The following is a 6089-nucleotide window of genomic DNA, read 5'->3' as shown; positions in this document are numbered from 1 at the left end:
GGGTTATGAATATCCATATAAATTCTTTTTTCTTCTCTTCTTTTTTGCAAATAGTAAAATGATGTATTATATAAAAACCATTCAGTGTATTACAGCTACATGAGTGACTGTATGCTCCAATTATGCCTAAGGTGGAGATGCAAGGGCATTACCAGTCTTTAGCAAGGTTGGAAAGAGGTATCACAATGACATTGAGAAGCAAGTGTAATCATTACCCATCCTGTAAAGTTGGACTCATAGAAGAATTGTGTGCATCTGTATGAGTAAGATCCATTGGATTCTGAAACTTAATAATTTAATATAGTACCATTCATGGCATTTTATTTTCTTCTTCCTCCAAAAAACCCCATGTAGCTTTCCTTCTTTACAATAGCCCAATGAGGAAAATTGGGCTGAGAGAGATAGAGAAACTATCCTAAAATAATCTAGTGAATTTCATAGATCTAATTAGAATATTGGGCATATAAAAGATTGACCCAGAATGTCATTTCTTTTGTTTGCTCATTTTGCTGGGTTGCATAAACATAGTGAATTATGGTTTGTTTGATAAACCAGAGTTAAACAAACCTTGGTTTAACATAATAGATGAAACCATGTTAACTCCACTTTCCCCATGCTGGGGTCTTCTAGATGGTTTGGATCATATCTATCATAATAAACTATATTAACTGCATGTGATGGGAGCTGTAGCTTGTTAAAAGAGAACACAACTGCAGAAAGCTCATCTGCGCGCTTGGATACAGAATAATCAGAAAACCAGGTTCCATAGAGACAAAAATTACAAATATGTCTTTAGCTCTTTCCTCACACTCGCAAAAAGCTATGATAGACGGTATGAATTGCTTTAATTTAAATTTTGTATATTAAACATCTCTCAGAGTTGTAATGGAGTTGGATGACTTTTAAATGTTATTAAAGAAATAAATAGAATGTAATCTTTCAACTAGATACTTTATTCCTTTTAATTTTAGAATATTGACAATCTATTGAATTTCGCAAGAAATCCCCATACTTCTACTATAGTCTTTAATTTTTATTTGCCAAACAGTAATTGTATGACTTCTGATTCAGCCACCTGTAGGAGGAATATATTTATTTACTATATTTTGCTATCTTGGGGGGTTGGGAAATTATGATCCATTTTTCCTACTATTTAATCATAGGTCAGTGACTGTATATGGAAAGTCCCTCCAAAGACATTGTCTGTAAATGGAAGAATGCAAAGCCAATAAGGCAGACTTGTATTAGTTCTAACTTTCCGCACGTCCTTTCTTTTTCTTTTTTTATTAAAGAGTTTTACAAAAAAATTTACAAATATTTCCCCCTCCCCCCTCCCTTCCTTACCCCCCCAACCCTCCTCCCCGAACTTCCCGGAACAAAATACAGGGTATAACAATTAACAATCATATACTAAACTGAGCTAACTATCTATGGGCTCCTATCACCCCCTTGACACTTTAACTCCCCTTTTACTTCACTAAATATGAATACTCTTAATTTTTCTATTCATTCATAACCGCACGTCCTTTCAAAATGAGAATTGCTGAGACTTAAGCTGAGGTTACCAGATCTGGACAGCAAATATCTGGATGGCCACAGGATGGCATCAAAGTTTAAGATTTTTCTGTCCTTCTTTGCTACAGGCTGAATTTTTTCAGCCCAGATCTACATAAGTTCAAGTCACATACCCCCTTTTTCTACAAGCCCTCATTCTCCTTAGTTTTATAGTAGGTTTGTGAGAACTATGATGAATCAGTGGCTACAGTTTATTGATGCTGTCATGTGTTTTCTTGGTTGTTGTTACTTCTTCTTACCTAAAGAATGTGTAGAGAAAGAAGGCATAGATTGGCTTCTGGAATTCTGGCTAGTCCTTGATCAGCAGGGGCCATATAGCTTTGTGCTTGTATGCAATGGGAAAGAAGGGACAAGATGCATATGTTCTGCTGTGGATCATGTGACTGGAAGAGGTGGGGGTGGGGTCTTAGAATAGAGCTGTGACCAATGTTCCAAGTCATGCAGCCTAATTGTGCCCATTTTCTTCCTCCACACCAAATTTGGCTCCATTCTGTTCAGATTTTGGAAAGCTATGTGCTGATGAACGATTCCAACCTCCTTTACATCATTTTTTTTTCAACATTCCAGTTGGATTGGAAATAACAATGAGTATGTCCTCTCTCTCTCTCTCTCTCTCTCTCTCTCTCTCTCTCTCTCTCTCTCTCTCTCTCTCTCTCTCTCTTTGGGAGCCTAAAAGAGGAAATGAAGAGAGGAGAAATTTTATATCTTGACGGAAAAATCTGGATGGCTAAAGCAAAACAGAATTACTAGGATCTGCAGGAAATGAAACTAGGAAAATTTAGCTCTCTGTATGAAAATTCTGCCACTGGGTTCACACAATACAATGAGGGGTAATCCAGTCAACCATATATATATATATTTAATTTGATTTATATGCCGCCCTTCTCTGGAGACTCAGGGCGGCTTACAATGCGCTAAGCAATAGCCTTCATCCTTTTGTATATTTATACAAAGTCAGCTTATTGCCCCCACAAACTGGGTCCTCATTTAACCTACCTTAGAAAGGATGGAAGGCTGAGTCAACCTTGAGCCTGGCGAGATTCGAACCTGCAGTAATTGCATATTTTAGTCTAACATATTGTGTGAACCAGTTGTGAAATTCAAATTTTTTTACTACTGGTTCTTTGGGCGTAGCTTGGTGGGCGTGGCAAGAGAAGGATACTGCAAACTCTCGATTCCCACCCCACTCCCACCCTACTCCAGCGGAAGGATACTGCAAAATTCCCATTCTTTCCCCACTCCTGGGGGAAAGGATATTGCAAAATCCTTTCCCCCAGAGGTGGCATTTGCCGGTTCTCCAAACTACTCAAAATTTCTGCTATCGGTTCTCCAGAACCTGTCAGAACCTGCTGGATTTCACCCCTGGTGTGAACCCAGAAAATGAGGTTGAAGAAAGATTGGCTCAGTTAAACACAGAGAAAACACACATCTATATTACACTGTGTGGTAACCTGTTAGAACAGCATATTGTAACCGGTTAGAACTGCAAGAGAACAATGGATTTGCAGGCTGGGTCTCCTCTGCCCACCCAGGGTGGCCACTGCCTCCCCCCCCACAAAATGAGAGGAACTATTTAAAAAGCTTCCTATATGGATTGAGGCCCTAAATAAACAACAAGGATTCCAGACTATGGAAAGTACCGGTACTTCTGTTGTGGCTTCCTTAATGACGGTGTGGCTTACCTTTCAAAAATATTCATTTACATGTAAATTAATAATTGTCAATCTCATTAGGTAGTCCAGACAAGGTACACACAGACCCAGATGTACAACCGTAGCATCAACTTTACTGTAAAGTTACAATAACAGAATCTTTTAAATCTGAAAGTGCATCTCTGTCCCCACTCACCTTTACAGTCTAACATCCTAGGGACAGTCCTTTCTGAGATATTTGCCGTGTACCCGTTCCTTTTGTGGACTAAGTGGCCACTAGTCTGATTGTTGTCTAGTTTGTGGCTCCTTCTCTTCCCTGTCTCCCTATCTCTCAAGATATCATTCCCATATACCATTACAATAGACAACTGAACATATGAGTTCCAAACACCTGTTTTTTGCTTTTCCTAAACCCAATATGTTTCTGAACAAACATTTTATTTCCAATAGAAGAGAAAATATATATAGTTCAGAATTGAACTTGGAGTCCTTGATGCTCTCTGAGTTTAGCTGTTTGTTTGCAGACATTTCATTACCAAACTAGATAACATAATCAGTGCTAGCGGTGTGAGGCTTGCTCCGTTTATATACAGTAGCTTGCCCTATAGTGTTGGTGGAGGTGGGGTTTTCTCCTTGATAGCTTCTTGATTAGGGTACAGTATTTTCTGTTTGCTTGTTTGCTTGAGGCTTGTTTGATGTATGATAGTATTATCCTTTTCATAGCTTGTGTTGCTTATGTTGTAGTGCAGGTATGGCAAACTGGCAGCCTGTGGGCCGGATACGTCAAGCACAGGCCACACCCACCCTGGCTCCACAAAGGCAAAAAAACATCACGATTACATCACGATCTGGCCTGTGAGGCGATCGAGTTTGACACCTGTGATGTAGTGGGTTAAGTAGTCAGACACTTTTTGATAAAGTTGTATGGGTATCCATTTTATTGGAAGATGTTATATAAGTGATTAGTTTCCTTTTTCTGGTGTTGTGGGTTGCTGCAGTGCATTTGTACTTGTCTTTTGTAGACAATAGTCCTTTTATAAGACCTTTACATAGACAGATTGCTTGCCCAATTTGCTAAATCATGGTTAACTCAACCATGGTTCATTGAGTTAACAATTCCAAACCCTGTGAACCATAAACTACCCACTCTAGCTGTATTTGCAAAACAGAGGGTGGCACTAAGTAGCCAAAAATGTTTTGTGAACTTAGTCAGTGTCTCAGGTTTTATCTAGCATTGCCACAGATAATAGTGTCAACTTTTGATAGTAATCCATATTTTACCTTCTTTCCATACCCCCTTATCTTAATGAAGTTAACTGGGGGGGAAAGACCCAGAAAAAAAAATCCAAATTTTTGAAGTGTGAGAATATTTGATTGCCATAGGTTTGGGGAAGATCATTTTAGTGTCATTTTGTGAGATATATCACACCTCCCATTTCTTTATTTCCTCCCACAAATATTCAGATTATGAACATGCATTTGGGTATATACCTTTAAATATCTGAGGATGGAGAGAGATGGTGGAATTCCAGAATTATAAAATGTTGGTTTTAAACAGGTGTTGTGTCCCACTTATGCCTCTCTTTTTACCTTTCAGACCAAAACCAAAACATTTCAACCAATATATGTTCAGAAAGGGAAGAACTATTTACAAACTGTCATTTTTAATAAATGGTTTCTGTATACCAATATGGCATTAATTCCAAGATGAGGAAGTAGATATGATAAGTGGCAATTTAAGCTTTCTGAATAATGTCATTGCTCTCCTATCCTCAAGACAGTGACTGAAAAGAACTGGTTCCTTTAGTGTAACACAGAAATGCCAATATTTAACTGTAAAGATTCAGCAAGGAATATTACCTTCTAAAATTGTTTTGTGAAAAAAAAATTGTTCTGATCTAGAAGAGCTCTTCTTATGCTGTGCAGAATATATTGTATAAACAGTGAGGATTAGTTTTCCAAATGTAAAATAGTGTTTTATAGATGCCAATTTTGCCATCTAGTGTCTATTATGCAAAATGCTACAATAAGATATTAGAATATACAGAGAATTTTAAATTACTTTTCTAAAAATACTTTAAAAATATAATAGTTATAGGCAACACTTCTGATATTTATATAGGAAATTTATTTCATTTCCACCACCTAATCCTCCTTTAACATGCATCAGCTCTTCTTGCAGTGATACTTCTTCCATATCTCCACATGACCAGCAAAGAGGAGGAAGAGATCTGGTTCCTTCAGAAGAGGGTTGTTCTCTCCTTTTCCAGTGTGCAGGATATAGCATTGTCAGATGGCTGCTTTACAGGACTGCATTTTGGGGAGAGAGAGTCTGCCAGACACTCAGTCTCATTCAAGAAAGAAAAAAAGTTGCCCCTCTGGTTGGAAGCAGCATAAAAGCCTTGTTCTGTTCATGGGGCACACTAAAAAGACAGGGTGGAAATGCAGGTGTGCAAGAGCTGGAGAAGACACTAAAGGTCCAGTGGAGTTTTTGGCTACTAGTTGCCTTTCCTTAATTTAATCTGTGAAATTTAGTCACTGTGGGCATCTGGTTGACTAGCAAATTAGTGGATTCATGATATGTGATTTATTGGCGTTTTTGAAACGTTTTTAAACTTGTTAAAATGAAACAATGAACTCTGTATTTATTTCACACCTTAAAGGATTGAATTTTTATTATTACATGCAGCTTTTTTCTCTTCAGTTTTAGCTCACCTTAATATTTTTTCCTGGCTGGAATAATCACTGTGTGGCTCCTATTTTATATTTTTGTTACATTTTCTCCCAAAAAATGAAATAGAAAATAAGACATAAAAACTAAGCAGGCTCAGATCTGGATATTATTTGCAATGAAAACCTGGA

The sequence above is a fragment of the Pituophis catenifer genome, unplaced genomic scaffold, assembly GCF_029215685.1.
Source record: "Pituophis catenifer annectens isolate HBS135680 unplaced genomic scaffold, rPitCat1.0.hap2 SCAF_2, whole genome shotgun sequence".
NCBI classification, from domain to species: Eukaryota; Metazoa; Chordata; class Lepidosauria; order Squamata; family Colubridae; genus Pituophis; species Pituophis catenifer.
The sequence above is the reverse complement of the archived record's forward strand: the minus strand, read 5'-3'. Positions refer to the sequence as shown.